This window comes from Megalobrama amblycephala, linkage group LG4 (assembly GCF_018812025.1).
Source record: "Megalobrama amblycephala isolate DHTTF-2021 linkage group LG4, ASM1881202v1, whole genome shotgun sequence".
Lineage (NCBI taxonomy): Eukaryota > Metazoa > Chordata > Actinopteri > Cypriniformes > Xenocyprididae > Megalobrama > Megalobrama amblycephala.
The window spans coordinates 25,162,527-25,187,338 of NC_063047.1; the positions used below are offsets into that span (position 1 = coordinate 25,162,527).

The 24,812-nt window shown below is 37.4% G+C and overlaps 1 long non-coding RNA gene across 2 annotated transcripts in view; it reads left to right on the forward strand.

Annotated features, from left to right (window-relative positions):
* LOC125267162 overlaps positions 1-24,812 on the forward strand; it is a 66,458-nt gene that overhangs the window by 13,686 nt on the left and 27,960 nt on the right. Inside the window, exon 2 of one of the 2 annotated variants that reach the window (XR_007184625.1) lies at positions 22,506-22,562. The exons of the other annotated variant lie outside the window; for it this stretch is intronic. This is a non-coding gene — a long non-coding RNA (uncharacterized LOC125267162). The remainder of the gene's footprint in view (positions 1-22,505; positions 22,563-24,812) is intronic. 2 annotated transcript variants of the gene reach the window in all.

Below are 24,812 nucleotides of genomic sequence, written 5' to 3' on the forward strand. Positions count from 1 at the left end.
CGATTACGAATTAACCATTTAACAGCAGGGTTATTCTCAGCTGTGTTTATATTCCCACATTCCTTGTGCTATTAAAAGACAATAAATCAACCAAACTATTGATTTGGTTTGCATACTTTAAAGAACAATGTTTATTAAGGGTTTGAATGTTTTCTAGATCTCTCCCTCTCATACCTCTCTTATTTTTGTCTCTACCTTTTTTCTTAAATTCATGTTATAACCTGATGTTTGCCAGGTCTGTCTGGCTGAGAGGCTGATAGATGTGTGTGATGGTAGCGATGAAGGAAAGATAAATTGTGGATGAAGATGAATTGCATAATCTGGTTAAGTGCTTCAAGTCATAAAGTATTGTACTTATTATGGGTGGGTAAATGTGTATATTTTTCATAAATAGTTTAAATAAAAATCATGTCACTTGTTTCTGAGCAGCCTTTTTTTTTAATGAATCCACAGCCAATGTGTTCACGTTCACACAAAGATGCAAATTTACCCACCCGTTCGTTCGCACCCCCCTTTTCCTCTTTAAATCACTAACATGTGTTTTGGAAAAGGGCCCCAGGCCAGACATTTTAAAGGCACCCAGACAAACCAGCTTCAGAGAGTCATCAACCGCAGACTGGAAACCTTTAGCCCAGCATCCTTCTGATGTGAAAACAGCTGATTCCATAAAGCTTCACATACAGAAGACCTCCAGACCAGACTGTGTTTGAATCATGATACATATGCTGCATGAGACTGAGACTCTGCAGGAGCTTCATGTGCTCAACATTATTTTAATCCAGGAACATTGAGCTTAATAAGCATAAGTCATCTCCGGGAAACTGGTCCTTTGTGAATTAGTGGACAAACCATACAGTAAGTCCACCACAAACAGAACCAGTAAGTCTGCTGTGGTCATAGACCACAGGATCACACTTACAGCTGATGTTAAGATCTATCATTTTTAGTATGAAGTTTTAAACGGAGAGCACTAAATATAGGTGTAAATGGGGTCCAAAACACTTATGACCAGTTTGAGCTGTCTTAACTGAAAGCATCTTGCACTGACATATCTTAAAATATGTCAGTGCCATTGTTTTGTCTCAAGATGCCCACCTTTTTTCTAAAGCCGGGTGCACACTGTACGATTTATAATAGTCCTTTACGTCTGTTGCTTGTCAGACTGTATGAACATGATCCCTGCTGTAAGCCATGTCACACTGTAGGATCTCAGCTGTCAGACTGTACAGCAGTCAAGACGCATTATAAACATACGCACGCAAGAAGACTGGGACAGAGTTTATCCATCAAGCCATGACACGTTCAGTGTCTGCATTTACATGCGGGATAGAAATGGTGGCTAGCAAATAAAAAGTCTGTAGCATCGATCATCGCGTAAACGATTGGCCCTCTGGCTTGTCAATCACTGCTGTGACGTTCCTTGTGAGAGACGTGCGCGGATTGGCCCTCTGGCTTGTCAATCACTGCCGTGACGTTCCTTGTGAGAGACGAGCGCGGCTGCGCACTCCAGTAACTTTCCACACTCCACAGGCACCGCATGCAAGGTTTTTTTAGGAGACAGGAGTAACAACTGCAGATTAAGAGTTACATGCGGTGAGTCCGACATAATGAATCCACTAACACGACACAGCGAATGCCGGTGGTAAACACTCGTGTTCCAATACTCGTGCACGAGTTTTGGGAGGCGTTCCCTCGAAATTCTTACGCATGCGCTCATTTCAAAAACTCAGTAACAGTCTTTGGTTTCTCAGTCGACGAAAAGATCCTCTTTAGCACCTTTAAGTGCAGTGGTCATGTGAACATGTCAAACTAGCAATCACATACTATGCTATGGCCTATAGGATCAGACAAATCTTTTAGGATTCAAAAAATTTGTCTCAGATGGTCAAATCTTGGCCTAAATCGTATAGTGTGAACCTAGCTTAAGGCACGTTATAAATGTTCTAATTTAAATAAGGCCTATTCCTGGCTTAATCTAAGACCTGTCTGTGATACCAGGCCATTGTGATCCCAACATTCAACATCCTCTAAAACAGCAAAAGCCCACCTACTCAGTTGTCAATCAACCACTTCAAACAAAAGTTTAAACTTTGCTGGAAATGTGTGGATAAAATTATTAAAAGTTTGTGGTCATTAAGCAGTACAACTTTTTTTCTGAAGGATCATGTGACACTGATGGCAATGCTGAATTTTGAGCAGACATTACTGCAGTCTTCACACGAATATTACATTTTAAAATCTATTGAAATAGAAAACAGTTATTTAATCAAATAAATGCATTCTTGGAGAGCATAAGAGACTTCTTTCAAAAACATAAAAAAAGGTTTTGAACTGTAGTGCTGTCCTTCGACAGCACATGGAGCTGTGCATATAGTCTCAAAATGAGAGACTGTCCCCCTTGAAAAAACTTGATCACAAGTGGTCAAAAGAGGCCGCTACACATGTTACCACCACAAGTAAATGCCGATCAGCCTCTTCTGACCACTTGTTATCATCTGGAAACAGTGCCTAATAGAATAACAGCTTTTCAATCTGCTGCAATCTTTTTGGAAATTGATTTTGGAGCTTGTGGTTGTTTGTGAGTTTTTTTTTTTTTATAAAAGCACCTCTGGGTGCTTTTCAGTGTTGCAAACTGCTTTCAGTTGAATGTAGCTAAAACTGGTAGCTAAATGTCACTAGATGACATCATAATGGCAAATTCATTGATCTATATAAATATGAATGGAGGTCAGTGGGCAAAATAATAATCTAGATAAGGTTTATCCAAGAAGTTGCTAGATTTGTCCCTAAACTTTTGAAAAAAAGTCTCAAAAGGGGCAGGGAAGTCACAAAATGTAGTGACAAAATCCCTAAATTGGAAACACTGGTGCTTTTTCGAGTTGCGCTATTGGTGGACTGGCCACCTAAACTTTAATGAACTGTGAAGTATCAGTGGACTGTTGGAGATTGGGGTCGGTTGAGGTTGCTTAAGTTGATTTTTCGAAGGTTGCCTAGGGGTCTGAAGTGATTGGTTTGGCTCTAGAGGGGGGCAGTTAGTGATTTGGAGGGGTTGCTGGGCAGAGCGGGAGTGGGGGCAGTGATTTTCATTCTTAAATTCAGTGGGGTGCGTGCCTGAAGGCCTCTCTGTTGGAATTTATCCTTTTAGGCAGAGGTAGATATGAATGGCAAGCGTCCTCTGCCATTATGCTGCTAATAGGAAAGGTCAGAGGGCACATTTAACCCCTATTTCTTTTATCCTATGGAGCCCCTAGTTGATACACATTGTCATCTGCACGTTAGCATCCAACTGAGAGACTTGTTTTCTCATACTGACATATACACATGAAACAAACAGATACACATTGTTTGGTAACAGTACTCAAAGCTTTTCCCTAATGTTCATTCTATTGTTCAATTTATTCAAGATAAAGCCTGAACCGGCACCAGCAAGAATCAACAATACTAGTTTTCAGCCATACTTGTTAGGTTATGTTGGGTTAATGCAACACATTAGAATGGTAACTGCTATAGTAAGTCCTATTTTAACCTGATAAACAAGAGAAGCTAATTATGTTTCTTTGAACAAACTGAAAATATGAGGATGCCACTTATAAGTGCATTCTATTATTTTAATTTAAAAAATTGGAATATTTGAATTGGAATATAAAAATTGGAATTGGCACAACTCCCTCACATCTTCAGCACTCATACATCCCTATAAAAGAGCTTTACTACCACTGAATTTTACTGTGGGAACCAGGCACTTCTCACTGTACTCCTCCTCTAGCAACACCATAACATTTTGGATGCTGTTAGATCCAAAATTATTAATTTGGTGTCATGAGACCAGAGTATTGATTCCCAGAATCTATATTTTGTAAATATGGGCTTTGGAAATGGCTAACTGACTTTATTGTGCTTTGGCTACAGTAGGTAGTTCCAGTGAGAACAAAAACCATGCATGTGATTTCTGCAGGCTGCATCTTATCTCTGTGAGATAAACAGTCACTCTTTTCATAGCTTTTGCTAAATGAAAAATGAAAGCTTAAAATGAAGGCCTGATTATTTCAAGTCCATTGTTTTTTAATTTCTGTGTTACTTTTGCTATATTTTCACACTTAAAACAATGATTTGGTAATCCTCTTGTAGCACTGTCCTCTTTTGTGCTAAGAAATAAGTCTCCTGACTGTTCTCTCCCAAGTGGTTCCATTGTTGTCAGCATTAAGTCTGAGAATGATTCAGTGGGCTATCTAACACTTTTAATTGTCAAGAAATTACTTCTCTTTAAATGTTTTGGTTCAGCATACTTACCTGTTGATCAAACATTGCCTTAAACTTACACCAAAACATTTTTATTTTGTTTTATTTAGTAACTTTTAGGAGGGTGTACTCATTTTTGCTACACAATATTTTATCACCTTGATAAGAAAATCTTATTTTGTAATTGACATACTTCTTTGGTAATTGATTAAGCAGACTTGCTGGAACATTATATCTCTAAAGAACCCTAACATGTCTTCTAGTAACTGAGTAGTTACTGACTTTCAGAAGTTTCAGAGGGGGTGTACTCATTTATGCTGTGCACTGTATATGGCCTTACTCAAATAGCCTCTACACTCAATTACTATCCGAGAACACAGAGCTACACAGTCTTTAACATGTCTGACTCTGTTCTCCTGATTTGTGTTATATGGAAATGCCCTATTTAGTTGAGCAAGAGAGCGAAAATTTGAATATGTAGAGTTGCTCATGTGTCTCTTGCTCTCTTTGTGTTGGTATGAGCCTCTGACTGACCTGTCTAATTACTTAAATCACTTCTTGAAAGAAGAGACAGACAAAGTAGAACACTGTCAGGGGCATTGTGTATCTACATTTTTTTTGAGGAGGCACTAGGTCCTGGCTCATTTGGTGCCCTAGGCGAGATGATGAGAAAAAACTTTATTTATTTATGTAAGTACAAGATGTGTTAGACTAGTGGTGCTGTTTTTAATTAGAGTGCATAGGGACCCGGGTTCAAATCCAACTCAGTATATAAATTCGGAGTACAAACTTTTATTCAGCAAGGATGCATCAAATTGATATGGAGCCCCGCACATGACATGCAAGAAAAAAATTTAAAATCATGAGCACAATTTACAAACCCGATTCCAAAAAAGTTGGGACACTGTATAAATTGTGAATAAAAACAGAATGCAATGATGTGGAAGTTTCAAATTTCAATATTTTATTCAGAATACAACATAGATGACATATCAGATGTTTAAACTGAGAAAATGTATCATTTTAAGGGAAAAATAAGTTGATTTTAAATTTCATGGCATCAACGCATCTCAAAAAAGTTGGGACAAGGCCATGTTTACCACTGTGTGGCATCCCCTCTTTCTTTTATAACAGTCTGCAAATGTCTAGGGACTGAGGAGACAAGTTGCTCAAGTTTAGGAATAGGAATGTTGTCCCATTCTTGTCTAATACAGGCTTCTAGTTGCTCAACTGTCTTAGGTCTTCTTTGTCGCATCTTCCTCTTTATGATGCGCCAAATGTTTTCTATGGGTGAAAGATCTGGACTGCAGGCTGGCCATTTCAGTACCCGGATCCTTCTTCTACGCAGCCATGATGTTGTAATTGATGCAGTATGTGGTCTGGCATTGTCATGTTGGAAAATGCAAGGTCTTCCCTGAAAGAGACTACGTCTAGATGGGAGCACATGTTGTTCTAGAACTTGGATATACCTTTCAGCATTGATGGTGCCTTTCCAGATGTGTAAGCTGCCCATGCCACACGCACTCATGCAACCCCATACCATCAGAGATGCAGGCTTCTGAACTGAGCGCTGATAACAACTTGGGTTGTCCTTGTCCTCTTTAGTCCGGATGACATGGCGTCCCAGTTTTCCAAAAAGAACTTAAAATTTTGGTTCGTCTGACCACAGAACAGTTTTCCACTTTGCCACAGACCATTTTAAATGAGCCTTGGCCCAGAGAAAACGCCTGCGCTTCTGGATCATGTTTAGATATGGCTTCTTTTTTGACCTATAGAGTTTTAGCCGGCAACAGCGAATGTCACGGTGGATTGTGTTCACCGACAATGTTTTCTGGAAGCATTCCTGAGCCCATGTTGTGATTTCCATTACAGTAGCATTCCTGCATGTGATGCAGTGCCGTCTAAGGGCCCGAAGATCACGGGCATCCAGTATGGTTTTCCGGCCTTGACCCTTACGCACAGAGATTGTTCCAGATTCTCTGAATCTTTGGATATATTATGTACTGTAGATGATGATAACTTCAAACTCTTTGCAATTTTTCTCTGAGAAACTCCTTTCTGATATTGCTCCACTATTTTTCGCCACAGCATTGGGGGAATTGGTGATCCTCTGCCCATCTTGACTTCTGAGAGACACTGCCACTCTGAGAGGCTCTTTTTATACCCAATCATGTTGCCAATTGACCTAATAAGTTGCAAATTGGTCCTCCAGCTGTTCCTTATATGTACATTTAACTTTTCCGGCCTCTTAATGCTACCTGTCCCAATTTTTTTGCAATCGGGTTTGTACTAATTCGTTCCCTCGATTTATAAATCATGCGCATGATTTAGCCTAGGGATGGGCATTTCAAGCAAAAATAATATTCGAAAATCGCTGGGAATTATTCGATTATTATTCGAAAATCGCACCCCTCCCCCGCATGCACGCACGCATGCACACACGCATGCACACACAAACAGAGAGAGAGGGAGAGAGACCATTCACGCTTTCAGTATGATATTGATAAACTGTTTAATTCATTGCGGAATATGCTGTCTTAACTCAAGCCATATAATGATTGTAATGTGCTGAAACATATTAATATGTTCGTTAATATAAGTGAAAGTAAAATCCGCACGGTCATTCATAACGGTGCGAAGCAGAGCGAGCGTTTTCAATTAATTCCTACGTTGAGCTTCCGTAGGAATAAACTGAAAACGCTCGCTCTCCGCCAGTGGACACGCACCATGATTATGAATGACCGAGGGGATTTTACTTTCACTTTCAAATTAGCGCCATTTCGGGAGCGGTGACAATGATACCGGTGTTGTTCCTGAACACCGGCAACACCGACTATCGCAGCAAGCCTACCTCAAGCCATATTGATTTTAGGCTGCCTAAACTCGTTATAACATTGTGAACAGCCTGAATGACGGCACTTGTGTCGTGTGAACATTGATTTTAACGTCTCTGTTATGCCACGCTAGTCTGTGTTCTACTGTTGTCTAAGAGTTGATTGACAGCTTTTTAGGTGCGTTATTGGCCGCGCGCACCACTGTCTGTGAACGTGTCACCATTGAAAGCATGAGGATTTTTTAAGACGACAATCGCACAACCTATTCGATATTCTATAATTAAATCAACTAATCGAATATTCGAAAATCGTGACACATCCCTAATTTAGCCTACTATTTCTTTCCTGCATGTTGTGTCCAGGGCTCTGTAAATTGATCTTTAAATTGAATTAAAGGAATGCTGTTCTTTTGAACTTTATGTCAAATAATCCTGAAAAAAAAATGTATCATGGTTCCTACAAAATATTAAGCAGCACAACTATTTTCAGCATTGATAATAATAAGAAATATTTCTTGAGCAGCAAATCAGCTTATCAGCTTATTAGAATGATTGCTGAAGGATCATGTGACACTGAAGACTGGAATAATGATGCTGAAAATTCAGCTTTGCCATCATAGGAATAAATTAAATTAGGAACAATTTAACAATATTATTGTTTTTGTTATATTTTTGATCAAATAATCACAGCCTTGGTGAGTGTAGGCAACTTCTTTGAAAATATTAAGAAATCTTACCAACATCAAACCTTTGAACAGTAGTGTGTGTTGCATGAGGGTGGGTAGCTGATGACCTTCCATTTTATGACAAATGATCTGCAGAAAGTGCGACTTGTTTGGACATTAGACATGTGAATGGTGATTTTTGTCAAAGCGATTTAAATAAACATTTTATCTCACAATAATCGTTCAACTTGATTCTTTCTCTCTCTGTCTTTCAAAGTGCAAAGTGTCAGTGTTTGATGGTTCCAAATCCAAACACATTTACATATTGTATGTATACACAGAAAGAGATTTGTTGTGTATTAATTAATGTCTTATGTGTATTTCACAATGAAGACAGCATTTCAGACATGATGTGATTAAATAAAAGGTATCCCTTCCATTTCAACGTTAAATGTGCACAGTCAAATTACTTGTCACTGGAACTTTGTCAAGTTACATCAAGCGTGGTTAGTCTATTAGCACAGTAGGACATATGTGGCAGGGAAGCTCCCATAGTATAAACAAGGATATATAAACAATGTTTTGTGTACGCATGTAGGCTTATGTATGCACACTCACATAGAAATATGATAGGATATATTTGATGTAAAAAAAAAAATTATGTAGTCAAACCACACATGAGCGTCTCAATGCACATTTCTTGAAATTAGACATCTAGTTATCCTTAGTAAGTATAATGAGCACAATTTTCTCCCACCAGACTTTGCTCTCTTACCCATTGCTTTTGAAAATTTAATGGTGACACCAAAGAAAAAGCAGCACATAACAGCTGTTGACTTTTGTTAAAGCAACTTTAGCATCTTCTGATTTTAGTTTTTATGAGACACATCAAGTCCAGCAGAATTTTACCGCCTGGCACAACATCATCACGCAAATGAACTTTACATTTGCATATAACATGAAAATAATAGATCAAAATAATAGATATCCATTTTGTGCGAGATTGTGTAATTTGTGTGCCAGCGGAATGCACGTTTGGAGGAGTGTTATTTGAGCATTAAATTAAAGAGGAAGAGTGTTTGTGTATATATGAGTATGTGAAAGATGAATGAACGTTGAGGTCAGTGTGTCGTGGGATACGGTACCTACCAAACGGTACTGGGTGGTCTCTACAGTCTCTTTAACTCAGCACGTTTCTCTTAAGCACTCTAAGCCTGTTCAACAGCCACGCTAATTAACCAGAATAATTCTAATCTCTCTTACAGTTAGGCTTTTTATGTGTTTACCTTCTTAATCTTCATCTTGGCATCACTAGAAATTGGGGTCAGTGGAATACAACCAGGGTCCCCTAAGCTTAGGGCTCAGCTCTATGTTATGTGTCAAAAACACTCGCCCCATATGACCCGGTCCAGTCTGAGCCGGGCTCGATGCTAACGTACTGATCTGGGATTGGGTTCCCGCTAAGCTGGGGGTCTTGTTTTGACAGATGATAAGATTACATTTCTCACCATCTTTCAAAAACACATTTGTCCAGCCGCAATGAGAGCCGTGTTAGCTAAGCAGAAGTGAGAGGGAAAATAAACAGGGCAATAACAATGAGTGATAGGCTTGAGGGAAAAAAAAAGAGGAATAGAGAAAGACAGGCCAGGGTTTAAAGGAAAAATGCTAAGTTAGAAAACAGTAATTGTTTGTTGAGTAAGCAACTAACTGCTTAATTGTAGTAATCCTCTGATAACCTTTGCAAAGTTATATCTAAAAGCCCTCAGCCATGGATTTAGTCACATTGGAAAACACTGCATTGTATTTGAAACATCATGTTTGTCTAGAAATATCAGGTACATGTCTTAAAAAGACCAGAAAAAAATGCAAAAGCGCCCAGATAAGAAGCCCACGAGAAGACTTTTAAACATGCATTTCTTATGGACCTATTCACAACCAAAATATACTATAGAAAAAGGTTTTGGTAACACTTTACAATAAGGTTTCATTAGCTAACATTAGTTAACTACTTTAGTTAACATGAATTAAGAATGAAAAATACTTCTACAGCATTTATGGTAACACTTTACAATAAGGTTCATTAGTTAAACATTAGTTCATGTACTAACTAACGTGAGCTAACCATAAGCAAAACATTTGTTACTGTGTTTACTAATCTTCGTTAACATTAGTTAATGAAAATACAGTTGTTCATTGTTTGTTCATGTTAGATCACAGTGCATTAACTGTTAACAAGATTTTATGTTTAAATTAACATTAACAAAGATTAATAAATGCTGTATAAGTGCAGTTCATTATTAGTTCATATTAGTTAATTAATGTTAACTAATGAACCTTATTGTAAAGTGTTACCACATTTATTAATCTAAATTAATGTTAATTTCAACATTTACTAATACATTATTAGAATCAAAAGTTGTGTTTGTTAAAGCTGCAGTCTGCGATTTTTCCTCTTTGTCGCCATCTCTTGTTTAAAACCTGCAATTGCAGTCATATGCGGAACAGTTATCTGTACGTGCGTTGTGCCTCGGCACGGCTCGTCAGCGCGGATGAATCTAATGCTTGCTGTCAGTCACAGCACCGGTGTGGATACTGAACTTCAGAATCACAGATTCTACATCTAGAAAGAATGACCAATATAAGAATTTTCACTGGAAAATATCATCTGAACAAGTAAGTAACATGTTTGCCACTTTTGTTCTGACTAAGTGAGGGGAAAATCATTATGCCTAAAATAAATCGCGCTGCTAATGATGATTAAATCTAACGATTGCTTAGCTCGGATCACGTCAAACCGTGCAAGTTATTATTACTTTTATATTGTTCTCAAATTGTTAATGTTAACAACATCAGCATTTAAATGTCATATCTATTTAATTTTGATTTAGATCAATTTGCAAACCATTGGATAGAGGTTTATTTGCTTGTCCTTCATCATTTTGTAAATTTTTTTTATGTAGTATTTGGCTTTCTACATCTCTAAGTTTATGACAGATGAAAGACTAGCAGCATTGAGCCTCCTATTAGAGTTTTTTTTTTTTTTTTTTTTTTTTCCCAGACTAGCTAATATGCATTTTTTTTTCAAATATTTGATTTGTTTTATTCTTGGTGTGAACCTTTAGTATGGAAACCTGTTTCTACCTCAGGTAATAAAATTCAGATAAGTAAACAAGTTTATTGAGTTATATAGAAATAATGTGATATGTTAAGCTGCAATTTTGAAATATAGTTTGGAATAGTTAGAAATACAGTTAGGAGATATATAATTGCATTTACGAGAAATAGCTATGGTTTAAAGATATCGTAATTCACTTTTTTTTAGGCAGAAACAACTTTAGTGATGTTTTTAAGATAAGCAAACACTCTAAATATGACATTTTCCAGATGACTACATACATTGAGCCATCAGGAAAAAAACTCCTGAGAACATTTACCATTTAGTAAGATCTTGTTTTATCATGAATTGATTAATCAAGAGAGAAGACGGTTATGCAGAGAGCTAGAGTTGGCCAGACTGATGTTCTTGCCTTGCACACGTCTGCTTATTGTAAGAAAAACCCACTGTTCTGAGTTGGTTTTGAACATTCCCTGTAGTATGTCTGAACAAAAAAAAGAAAAGGCAAGGTCGCATTCCTCAGAGGCGTGTGTTGACTCTTCTGGACAGCTGGAAACTACAGTCTCTTCCATTTAAAAACACAGGCCAAATGGCTGCCAAAAGGAAAGGTTTGAAAATGACAAATAATGATAGGAGCAGGAAAGGAAAGTGAGAGAGAGAGGAGAATTAAGAGAAGGGAGACTTAAGCCTTTTGTCAGGGAGCACTCAGTGTGAAATACTAAAGGCAGCATTAGTAAGCCTTGGTTGCCTCTCTGGCTTAAATTTGAGCATTAGCTGCTCTGTTTATTGTTTGCTGGGCTTAAGCCCCTTTTGCCATGGTAGATATAACAATGTTTCCCAAGCATTTCTTCAATATTAATATCAAGGCATTTTCATTTTTTTCACATACTGTTTGCAAACTGCATAAAAAAAAATTCTTAATCAATATTATTGTATTGTTCTGCATAAAAATGTCTCAGCATCACAGCAAGATTGAACAAGGTCTATGCTTAAAGCTGCAGTACGCGGCTTTTTCCTCTTTGTCACCATCTCTTGTTTAAAACCTGCAATTGCAGTCATATGCGGAACAGGTATCTGTACGTGCGTTGTGCCTCGGCACGGCTCGTCAGCGCGGATGAATCTAATGCTTGCTGTCAGTCACCGCACCGGTGTGGATACTGAACTTCAGAATCACAGATTCTACGTCTTGAAAGTATGACCAATATAAGAATTTTCACTGGAAAATATCATCTGAACAAGTAAGTAACATGTCTGCCACTTTTGTTCTGACCAACTGAGGAAAAAAGCATTAGGCCTACAATAAATCGTGCTGCCAATGATGATTAAATCTAACGATCATTTAGCTCGGATCATGCCAAACCATGTAAATTATTATTACTCTTATATTGTTCTCAAATTGTTATTGTTAACAACATCAGCATTGCGTGACTGTAGATTTCAATTTCTGTAGTCACTCCACAGTCCAAGTCTTTTGCTTTTTGGCTACGGGTGAATCTCCAGTTGTCACTGATGATTGTCATTTGGATCTTTCTGGATTACAATCCGCCATCAAAATGATAAGTTTAATTATTTCAGCTGCTGTGAGAAAAGGCTATAAATGTGCCGCTACCAGCAGCATCCTCACATGATAAAACTGACTAGCCTCTCGACGGGACTCCTTCCTTTCTGTTTACGGACGTGACTTAATGACGCACAGAAGAACTGCTGCATGCTCAAATATCCCGCGGAAATCCGCCAGGTCGCTCTTATTATAAAACATTATTACAAGCTTACTGTTGTGAATAGAGGCAAGAAAAGTTGCAGACTGCAGCTTTAAAGGTGCCCTAGATTCAAAATTTGAATTTACCTTGGCATAGTTGAATAACAAGAGTTCAGTACATGGAAAAGACATACATTACATAAAACTCCATTTCTTTCTCTTTAGTAAATCTCATTTGTTTAAAAGACTTCCGTAAAACACGCGGATCTCAACATAACACCGACTGTTACTTACTTTAATATTTGCATATGCCAGCCCATGTTCCCAACATTATAAAAGGCATTAGACAAGGGCAGCCAGTAATGTCTGGATCTGCACAGGTGAATCTACAGACTAGGTAAGCAAGAACAATAGCGAAAATGGCAGATGGAGCAATAATAACTGACATGATCCATGATATCATGATATTTTTAGTGATATTTGTAAATTGTCTATCTAAATGTTTCGTTAGCATGTTGCTAATGTACTGTTAAATGAGGTTAAAATTACCGTCGTTTCTTACTGAATTCACGGAGACAAGAGCCGTCGCTATTTTCATTTTTAAACACTTGCAGTCTGTATAATGCATAAACACAACTTCATTCTTTATAAATCTCTCCAACAGTGTAGCATTAGCCGTTAGCCACGGATCACAGCCTCAAACTCATAGAGAATCAAATATAAACATCAAAATAAATACTATACTCACATAATTCGAAGCATGCATACAGCATGCATGACGAACATCTTGTAAAGATCCCCTTGAGGGTTATATTAGCTGTGTGAACTTTGTAAATGTCCTGTACTATAATCGAGAGCTCGTGTGGCAGGGAGCACGTGAATTAAAGGGGCGGCGCGCTGAAAAACTCAGTGCATAGTTAATGATGCCCCAAAATAGGCAGTTAAAAAATTTATTAAAAAAAATATATGGAGTATTTTGAGCTGAAACTTCACAGACACATTCAGGGGACACCTTAGACTTATATTACATCTTGTGAAAAAGCATTCTTGGGCACCTTTAATATATAAATGATAATATAATAATATACTGTATAATATAATAATAAGTAATAAATATAAAGTATATCACAGCAAGATTGAACAAATGTAACACACATAGGCTATTAAGAGCTGTGAATTAGAATTAGGTATGGCAAAATGGCTCAATAGCGCCACCTACAAAATTTTAATTAAGTGCCCTTTGTGCTACATTTCACGTACAAGTATGAAATTCGGTAGACACATGTAATGGCCCAATACCTACCAAAAAGGGTGCAAAATCTGAAAATCCAACAGGAAATGAGATATTTTGAATTTTCTCTGAAAATTTTTGTAGTTTTTGGCATTTCCAGATGTTGTACTTTAACAAACTCCTCCTAGAGCTTTAATTAGGTCAACATCATATTTGGGCCGGCAAATCTTAAGGCCTTTGCTACGTTAAATTGCAAAGATCTAGAATTTTCGCTGAAGGTCGTGTCTGTGGCGGCCTAACAAAGTGCGATGTTTCGCCATGAAACTGGAAGTTGTTCTAACTCGGACATACAATGTCTGATCTGCCCCAAACTTCATGAGTTTTATTAGTGTACTTGCCTGAAGACATCTACATGCCAATATTCAGTTATAGTCATAGCACCACCTGTGGGCAGCAGGAAATTACGTTTTACACTGTGATTAACTCCTCGTAGAGATTTAAGCATATCAACATCATATTTGGTCAGACTAATCTTAAGGCCTTAGCTATGTTAAACTGTGACGATGTTGAGTTTTTGTTGAAGGGCGTGTCCGTGGCGGCCTGACAAAGTCTCATGTTTTGCCATGAAAGAGGTTGTTGGAGAGGCTTTGAAAGCTAGGCATATAACGTTCAACCTGCCCCAAACTTCTGTATTGCATTTGAAATCGTGAGTTTCTTTGGCCATTGTGTATATGGGTTTGTGTTCATGCATCTGTGTATTTGTGTAAACTGTTTAGCAGTGTAATGTGTCTCATCTTTCATACGCTAATGAACTCAGCACTACAGTGCACAAGCAGCGATCAGCTACCTTTGTCAACGTCACTTTAGTGAGCATGCATGTCTTGAAATGATAGCAAAGTCACAGCCTCTTTGTGTTGATTTTCTCATTTACATCAACAAGAATGAAAATATTGGCCTAGCTTTGACCAAACCAGAAATAGAAAGCTTTCTTCAAGCATTAGTGGTGCTGTCTGTATATTTGTGTACATGTAACTCTGCACTTCCTCTGTTTAAAACGAAATAATCGTGTCTTCAAGAGATTGTGTCTGGAAGATGTCTTTTATCTTAGTGTAAAACTTGTGAAAACAGCATCAAATCCGGTCGCAGAGATGAGACTTTCACAGGGTCAGTGAGGATTCCAGCAGAGTGTAACAGCCACTCAGATGTAAACTGATCTCACATCAGTCTGACATTGAGAGAGACTGTAATAGGATCAGTCCTGCATTTAAACATGTGGTTTGTGAAGCCAAAACACACACATTGGGGTTTTTATGCTGATTTGGTGCTCAAGAAACAATTCTTATTATTTACTTATTATGAAAACGGTGTACTATTTAATATTTTTATGGAACCATGATCATTTTTTTTCAGGATTCTTTGATGAATAGAAAGTTCAAAAGAACAGCATTTATTTGAAATATAAATCTTTTGTAACATTATAAATATCTTTACTGTCACTTTTGGTGCTTTTGTTTAATGCATACTTGGGTGAAAGTATTAATTTCTTTAAAAAAAATACACTATTGACCCCAAACTTTTGCATTTTACATTTTTTAACATGCATACAGTTTACATACTCATAAGTGAGGTATAAATATGTAAACCACATATACAAAGGCACTGCTGGTGGATCTTCACCATCCTCATGTCTCTATACAGAAATGAGGAGGTGATATTGTAAAGCTTATGCAATAACACCTCCAGCTAAAGCAGAATAACGAATGATATCAGAGCTTATGCAATACACTGGACAGATACTGCGGTAAAAACTGAACACCTGAAATGCAGCTGACTTCTGGCAAAAGAACAGAGAGTATGTATGTGTGTCAGGTGAATGATTGGCCCTGAAGCTTTGTCTGTTCGTAAGTCTTTGCAAACTTAGAGAGTGTAACATATTTCAGATCAGCTCGGCTTTGTCATCACATCACATAGGAGAGAAATGATTTATTGAACAACTTGGAGGAAAAGATTTGAATACTTTTTGGCATGTGCCATGGCTGACTTAAGGCTGTTATTTTATAGCAACAGTGAGGAAATATATTAGAAGATTCATTTGCTGAAATTGTGTGCATGTTTGAGGGACAGAAATACAGTGTGTGTGTGTGTGTGTGTGTGTGTGTGTGTGTGTGTGTGTGTGTGTGTGTGTGTGTGCGTGCGCGCCCAGGTGAAAAAAAAGTACACTTCTATAATGTACTAAAAGTGCTCTATTTTCACGCACTAATTTTATACTTAATATACTACAAATTCTCCTTTAGTACTTCTTAGGATCATCTTAAGAACATCTAAGTGTACTCAACTGTGCCATTTTGAGACACCATGAAATATGAATAATATATTATCTCAGTATTTAAAAAATATATTTAGCTACCACTTTTGGTACACTATGGGTTCAAATGTACTATAAGTGGTATCTAAATACATTTTTTAAATACAGAGATAGTATATTAAAAGCACATTTTAGTTCATATTTCATGATGTCTCAAAATAGCACAGTTGAGTACACTTAGATGTTCTTAAGAAGTACTAAAGAAGAATTTTTAGTATATTAAGTACAAAATTAGTGCACGAAAATAGAGCACTTTAAGTATATTGTGTCCTTTTTTTCACCTGGGGGGGTGTGTGTGTGTGTGTTGCAGACTTTCATGTGTGGTTGACATGTACTCTCAAGCGGTAACTGAACATGTAAAGACGCATCACGTTAATGATGTAGCTCCAAGGTTAAGTTTGTCAAACACATAATGAATAATATAGAATGTGAGAGGTTGAATTCAACATCACCCCTTCATTTGTATGGCTCATGTATTTCCATATTCATATTTTTACACGTTTTCATATTCTTTAACTATATCTGCAGTGACTCCATGGAAACCACATCAGAGTGAGAAGCGCTATAGAGGGCTGAAATTATGATTGAGAGAAATCTCTGACTTGCTCTGTAATAATAATGAAAGTTGATTTGAGGATTACTTAGCTATTCATCCATTCAGTCTTGGTAATGAGACATTGCCAAGAAGAGCAATTAAAACGTGCAGATGATAAAGAACGAGTATCGGAGACGAGTTGAATGAGAAAAAAAGCATAGGAGAGAAGCGGGCATCTATCTAATCTGTTAATTCTTTAATTACTTCTATAGATCACTGATGAAATAGTGGCTTGGGATCTGAAGTTCATTTGAGGATCTGGGCAAGCTTATAAATGCATTATACATCATGTGAAATGAATCCGTATGCACTTAAGCATATAAGGAATAATTTAAAGGGTTAGCTCACCCCAAAATGAAAATTCTGTAATTAATTACTCACCCTTATGTTGTTCCAAACTCGTAATACTTTTGTTCATCTTCGGAACACAAATGAAGATATTTTTGATGATCTGAGAAACGTCTGTTTCTCCATTAACTGCCTTTGCAACTGACACTTTGATGCTTCAAAAAGTTCATGATGAGATCATAAAACTAATCCATATGAATAAAGCAGTTTAGTCCAAATGTTCTGAAGAGACTATCGCTTTTTATGATGAAAAGATTTAATTTAGGCTTTTAATCACATGTAAAAATTGATCAGCGAACACAAGCAGAAGCTCAATCGAACATGAATAACGCAGAACATGAAGAACAAACCTCTTCAGGAAGCTCATTGAAGACTGAACCTCATTGGTTACGCAGCGCGTTTGAGCTTCCGGAAGAGGTTTGTTCTTGTGCGTTATTATTCATGAGCTTCTGCTTATGTTCTCTGATCAATGTGTACATGTGAGTAAAAGCCTAAATTAAATCTTGGATTAGTTTTCCGATCTCTTTATGAACTTTTCGAAGCCTCAAAGTGTCAGTTGCAAAGGCAGTCAATGGAGAGACGGACATCTCTCAGATTTCATCAAAAAGATCTTAATTTGTGTTCTGAAGATGAATGAAAGTCTTACGAGTTGTAATGACATGAGGGTGAGAAATTAATGACATCATTTTCATTTTGGGGTGAACTAACGCTTTAAAGTTAGTCACAGTCAGTCATTATCACATAATAAACCCCGAGAGGTTTTAAACGATGACCAATTGGTACTAAGGAGCCCAAAGTGTGCCAAGAAAATATCCCCTACACCATTACGCCACCAGCAGCAGCCTGAACTGATACAAGGAGATGGATCTATGTTTTCATGTTTGAGTCAAATTCTGACCCTACCATCTGAATGTCGCAGCACAACTGAATGAGACTCATCAGACCAGGCATCGTTTTTCAATCATTCATTGTAAATTTTGATGAGCCCGTGTGAATTGTCGCCTCAGTTTCCTGTCCTTAGCTGACAGCAGTGTCACCTGGTGTGGTCTTCTGCTGCTGAAGTCCATCTGCTTCATGATTTGACGTGTTGTGCATTCAGAGATGCTCTTCTGCACACCTCAGTTGTAACAATTTTTTTTCAGTTACTGTTGCCTTTCTATCTGCTCGAATCAGTCTGGGCATTCTCTACTGACCTCTGGCATCAACAAGGCATTTTCGACCACAGAACTGCCACTCACTGGATATTTTCTCTTTTTTCAGACCATCCTCTGTAAACCCTAGAGATGGTTCTGCATGAAAATCCCAATAGATCAGCTCTTTCTGAAATACTCAGACCAGCCCGTATGACCGAACAACCGTGCCACATTCAAAGTCACTTACTGAGCAGGACAGACAAACAGAAGATGCCTTTGTATTTGTAGGTGTCTCTGATTTATTTCTGTTCATTTATTATGTATTAAATATTATTAACCTAATTAGCTAAGTCATTGCCTTCATCACGGACAGCAAACCAGACCAGTCTAACTTCATTCGACTCAAGGTTATGAATGTGAACTCATGAGTAATGAATTATCCATAATAACATTTCACTCCCTCTGTCTTTTCTCTCTTAAGCACTGAATGATGATGACAATATAACAAGTAAAACTATGTTGTTTGTGCTATACACCCAGGGTCAGATGGAGTTACACCTAACACACACACACAAACACATGTGTAGCTGCAGAGATGAATATCTCACAATTCTGTTAAAAAGCAGAACAAAATGTATTTTTCCACTGAGGCTCTCTATGGAGAGACAGAAAGAGAGGACTGTCGAAAGATGAGAGAGTAAGAGATGTGGCAGAGTCAGGGTGGAGATGTTAATCCGATGAGGTAAAACTGTCACATACCAAATATCTTTTAATCCATCCATGATGAAGACACAGACATGAAGGAACTCTTACGTATATAGACTGACTGTCTCTTTACAGACAGACTCACACTGACTCATTTCCACACACACGGGACGCTTGTCACATTACATCAAGGCAGATGTGTTCTAGCTCTCCACTTAAGTGTCTAAATATTTTGTCTTTTTCTCATATGCACACCCACACACACGTTGGTGCACATATCATTATGAGGACATTCCATAGGCGTAATGTTTTTTATACTGTAAAAACTGTATATTCTGTACCATAACCGTAAACATACTCATCACAAAGAACTTTCTGTATTTTTACATTTTTAATAAAACATTGTTTAGTGTGTTTTTTAAGTAATTTACAGTGGGTACGGAAAGTATTCAGACCCCCTTACATTTTTCACTCTTTGTTATATTGCAGCCATTTGCTAAAATCATTTAAGTTCATTTTTTTCCCTCATTAATGTACACACAGCACCCCATATTGACAGAAAAACACAGAATTGTTGACATTTTTGCAGATTTATTAAAAAAGAAAAACTGAAATATCACATGGTCCTAAGTATTCAGACCCTTTTCTGTGACACTCATATATTTAACTCAGGTGCTGTCCATTTCTTCTGATCATCCTTGAGATGATTCTACACCTTCATTTGAGTCTGTGTTTGATTATACTGATTGGACTTGATTAGGAAAGCCACACACCTGTCTATATAAGACCTTGCAGCTCACAGTGCATGTCAGAGCAAACGAGAATCATGAGGTCAAAGGAACTGCCTGAAGAGCTCAGAGACAGAATTGTGGCAATGCACAGATCTGGCCAAGGTTACAAAAAAATTCTGCTGCACTTAAAGGGTTAGTGCACCCAAAAATGAAAATTATGTCATTAATGACTCACCCTCATGTCGTTCCAAACCCGTAAGACCTCCGTTCATCTTCGGAACACAGTTTAAGACATTTTAGATTTAGTCCGAGAGCTTTCAGTCCCTCCATTGAAAATGTATGTGCAGTATGTGACTGATGTCACATGGACTACTTTGATGATGTTTTTATTACCTTTATGGACATGGACAGTATACCATACATACATTTTCAATGGATGGAAAGAAAGCTCTTGGACTAAATCTTAAACCCAATTGAGCATCTCTGGAGAGACCTAAAAATGGCTGTCCACCAACGTTTACCATCCAACCTGACAGAACTGGAGAGGATCTGCAAGGAGGAATGGCAGAGGATCCACAAATCCAGGTGTGGAAAAACTTGTTGCATCTTTCCCAAAAAGACTCATGGCTGTATAAGATCAAAAGGGTGCTTCTACTAAATACTGAGCAAAGGGTCTGAACACTTAGGACCATGTGATATTTCAGTTTTTCTTTTTTAATAAATCTGCAAAAATGTCAACAATTCTGTGTTTTTCTGTCAATATGGGGTGCTGTGTGTACATTAATGAGGAAAAAAAATGAAATTAAATGATTTTAGCAAATAGCTGCCATATAACAAAGAGTGAAAAATTTAAAGGGGTCTGAATACTTTCCGTACCCACTGTAAATTACTAGGACTCAGGAAATGTCCTCATAAACCACATTTACATTGTAATACCCATGTCATTATACAAATTTGTGCCTTCATAAATCATTCAAACACACACAGCATATCAGAGTTCACCTCAGTTATGTGAAGGACTCACAGTTGGGCCCAAATTTCTGAGAGCACACTAAAAAAAATGTCAAAATATAATGGAATTAAACAAATAAATGTAATCATGCTTTTTTTTTTTTTTTTTTTTTGAGATTCTGGAATTATCTTTTTTAGATCAGTAATCAAATATTTGTGACCTTGAGCACATGAACTGCCAAATGTATCAGTGCAATATAGTTTTCAGACAATATTAGATATTTTTCCTATAGACTGATATTTGATATTTAATTGTGTGTGTTGATTTCTATATTTACATTTAGATTATCTTTGCTGTCTAACACTTGCTTAAAACTTTAAATTCAGTTTTAAGCAGCCCAACAGAAGAAAATAGTGTCATTATTTAGCTCAATTCAGTTCAGTGTTGATTTAATCCAGTTCAATATCAAAGATGTTGCAAAGTTCAGTTCATAAGTTAGCTTTGAAGCAGCTAAAGCACATAACTAAACATCTGTATAGTTTTCAGAAGGAATGTATAAACACTTGTAAAATTTGAGAAAATGCTGACATCTGAGCCATTTCTGTGAAATTTGTACTGAAGTTTCACTGTATTTCTGTGTGAGTATGTATATAAAATTATTACCAGTCTCAGAACAGGACGAAAGCCAAGGTGTGTGAGATCAAGGAGGTTTCTGGATCCTGTACCTTTTGAGCAGAGGCTGCCAAACAATAAATCAGTCAAAGCATTATTTCTATCTCAAGGTGTGTTGATATTTTCCGTTTGGGAAGTGAATTATTTATTATCTTGAAGTTTACCATGAGAGATTGCTTTCAGCACATTTCTTTTCAAATGTACAGTCTATATTCAGCAACCGTGTGCGAAATCATCTCCCCAAATAGAGAGGCGCACATAACATTGTCAATTTATATTACCCCCTGCATAGCGGCTGGTGCCGGAGGGAGGGTGGGAGAGCGAACGAGTGAGTGAGAGAGAGAGAGAGAGAATTAAGGAGAGAGAAGATAAAAAAGGGACATCTTCCTCTTCTCTTTTTTATGGAATGTGTAGTTGTTTGGCTGAAAATTGTGCAGCGGTGATGGCCGTAGCTACATAAATCATAGCTCCATAACTTCAGTAATGAAGAAACTGCCGGGAAGGGTAGAGAAAAAAATCCATTTAATGTCAAGGACGCAGTGGCAGAGGGTGTGTTGGTGTGTGTGTGCGTTCGTATGTGTGTGTCTGTGTGTGTAAAGAGAGTCCGTTTGATTTATGGGCCCAATCTTGAGCAGTCCTTGGCAGTGTGATGCATAAAACTCTTATCTGCAGTGTTTTTGTGTGTGTGTGTGTGTGTGTGTGTGTGTGTGTGTGTGTGTGTGCTCGTTCGTGTGGGTCTTTGTCAACTCATCCTTAGAACATTTAGTGTGTTTGTTGCCTATAAAATACAACTCCCATGAGAGATTCATTACAGTCACTGAATCTTCCCTGGCTATAGGTGTAAACAACAATAATATACAAAACAAACTGCACAGCTCAAACTTTTTGATTACCCTAACAAAAACCACAAATTGGCTGTATGGAAAAAGGAAGAGACAAACAATAGACAGACAGAGCACATTAAGCATAGATGGGGTAATGATTATGAACAAAAGATGCAGGTAGGCATGCATCACAGCTGTTTCTCTTTCAAGGATGTTTAATTACTAGTTATTTCGTTAAATCTGCCCTGTGTCTTTTTGGAAATAATGCCCCTGCCCAATAATAAGTAGCTATTTCAACACATTTTTGAAAACAAACTGTTTATGTTGTTCAAATTTTTGTGTGTTATATCACTATATGTAATATTATTGGCCCTATTTGTTTTTTGTTATCTGAAAAGTATAGGAAAAGTATAGGAAAAGGATGGAAAGAGAGACAGACATCTTGAGCACTACAGGTAAGCCAACTGACATTTTTCCAAATAGCCCTATATTAATTATATTATATTATATTAAACTTTGAAAAGAGAGAAAATGTATGTATCTGTAATTATATAGAAATGCTTTAAAGGGTTAGTTCACCCAGAAATGAAAATTATAACATAATTTACTCACCTAGGTGTATATGATTTTTTTCCTTTCAGCCAAACCCAATCAGAGTTTAAAAAAAAAAATAAAAATCCTGGCTCTTCCTAGCTTTATAATAGGAGTGAATAGTAACTGAGTTTTTGAAGCCTAAAAAAGTGCACCCATCCATCATAAAAGTAATCCATATCGCTCCAGGGGGTTATTAAAGGCTTTCTAAAGTGAAGCAATGCGATTTGTAAGAAAAACATCACTATCTAGTAATCACTAGCTTCCGGTAACGTCCGTCCATATGTTCACGAGATGTAGGAGTAGCGTAAGCTTAAAGGTGATAGAGAGGATTTTTTCGTTGACTGAGAATCCAAAGACTGTTACTGAGTTTTTGAAATGAGCGCATGCGTAAGAACAACCCCCCCTCCTTCGAAGGAACGCCTCCCAAAACTCGTAAACACTCGTATTGGAACACGAGTGTTTACCACCGGCATTTGCTGTGTTGTGTTAGTGGATTCATTATGTCGGACTCACCGCAGGTAACTCATAATCTGCAGTTGTTACTCCTGTCTCCTGACAAAAACATTGCATGCGGCACCTGTGGAGTGTGGAAAGTTACTGGAGCGCGCAGCCGCGCTCGTCTCTCACAAGGAACGTCATGGCAGTGATTGACAAGCCAGAGGGCCAATCCGCGCACGTCTCTCACAAGGAACGTCACGCAGTGATTGACAAGCCAGAGGGCCAATCGTTTACGCGATGATCGCATAAACGATTGGCTGATGTTTTTAAGGCCCTACCTCGTGCACAGATGATGTATATTAATATTATTACTTTCAGTGCACCTAATAAATAGTCTTTTATCAGTTAGTAAAGACAGTTTCAAGTAATATGGCAAAAATGTATTAAACAAAACATCCTCTTTAGCACCTTTAAGTGAGAGTAGACGCCTCTCGCGGTTCAAACAAATAGGGCTGGGCAACAGACATTTCTCTTTAAAAATTCTTGTTTTAAACTTCTAATTTGTTACCGATGTATTATGTTTTACTCTATCTTCTGCGCTTCCACTTTTGTCAGTGCGTCATGCGTCAGGTCAAAGTTCACTCTTCCACCGGAATTGACTCACATATGGAAGCCAGTGATTCTAGTTTATTAAGTTGGATGGATATGGATATTTTTCTTACAAAAATGCATCGCTTCAGTTTAGAAGGCCTTTATTAACCCACTTGAGTTGTATGGATTACTTTTATGATGGATGGATGTACGTTTTTGGCCTTCAAAATCAGTTACTATTCACTCCCATTATAAAGCTTGGAAGAGCCAGGGCAGGACATTTTTTAATATTACTCAGATTGTGCTTGGCTAAAAGAAGAAAGTCATATACACCTAGGATGGCTTGAGGGTGAGTAAATTACGGGATAATTTTCATTTTTGGGTGAACTAACCCTTTAATACTACTGTATTTGTTTGTCAAAAGTACATAAACCCTTAGAGGACATACATTATTTCAGTTACTGCCTTGTTTTGTTGTGATTTCAAGTTTCTTGATCACAATACTTTTTACACAATACCATTTAAAAGATTAAGGTCAGTAGGATTTTTTTAAAAGAAATCTTACTGACCTCAAACTTTTGAACTGTAAATATATGTGTATGTACAGTATATATAATATTTTACCAAAGCTCTAAGTAGTAGTCGCATACAACAGGTGTTAACAACAACAACAACATGTTATTCAAGCACTTTCCTTTGTTGATGTTCCATGTACAGTTGCATTGGGAACCCCTTGCAGAATCTGTGAAAATGTGAATAATTTTAACAAAATAAGAGAGATCATACAAAATGCATGTTATTTTTTATTTAGTACTGTCCTGAGTAAGATATTTTACATATAATCCACAAGACAAAAAAGTAGCTGAATTTATTAAAATAACTTGTTCAAAAGTTCGGAAACCATTGGTTCTTAAAGGGTTAGTTCACCCAAAAATGAAAATTATGTCAATAATGACTCACCCTCATGTCGTTCCAAACCCGTAAGACCTCCGTTCATCTTCGGAACACAGTTTAAGATATTTTAGATTTAGTCCGAGAGCTTTCTGTCCATCCATTGAAAATGTATGTGTGGTATACTGTCC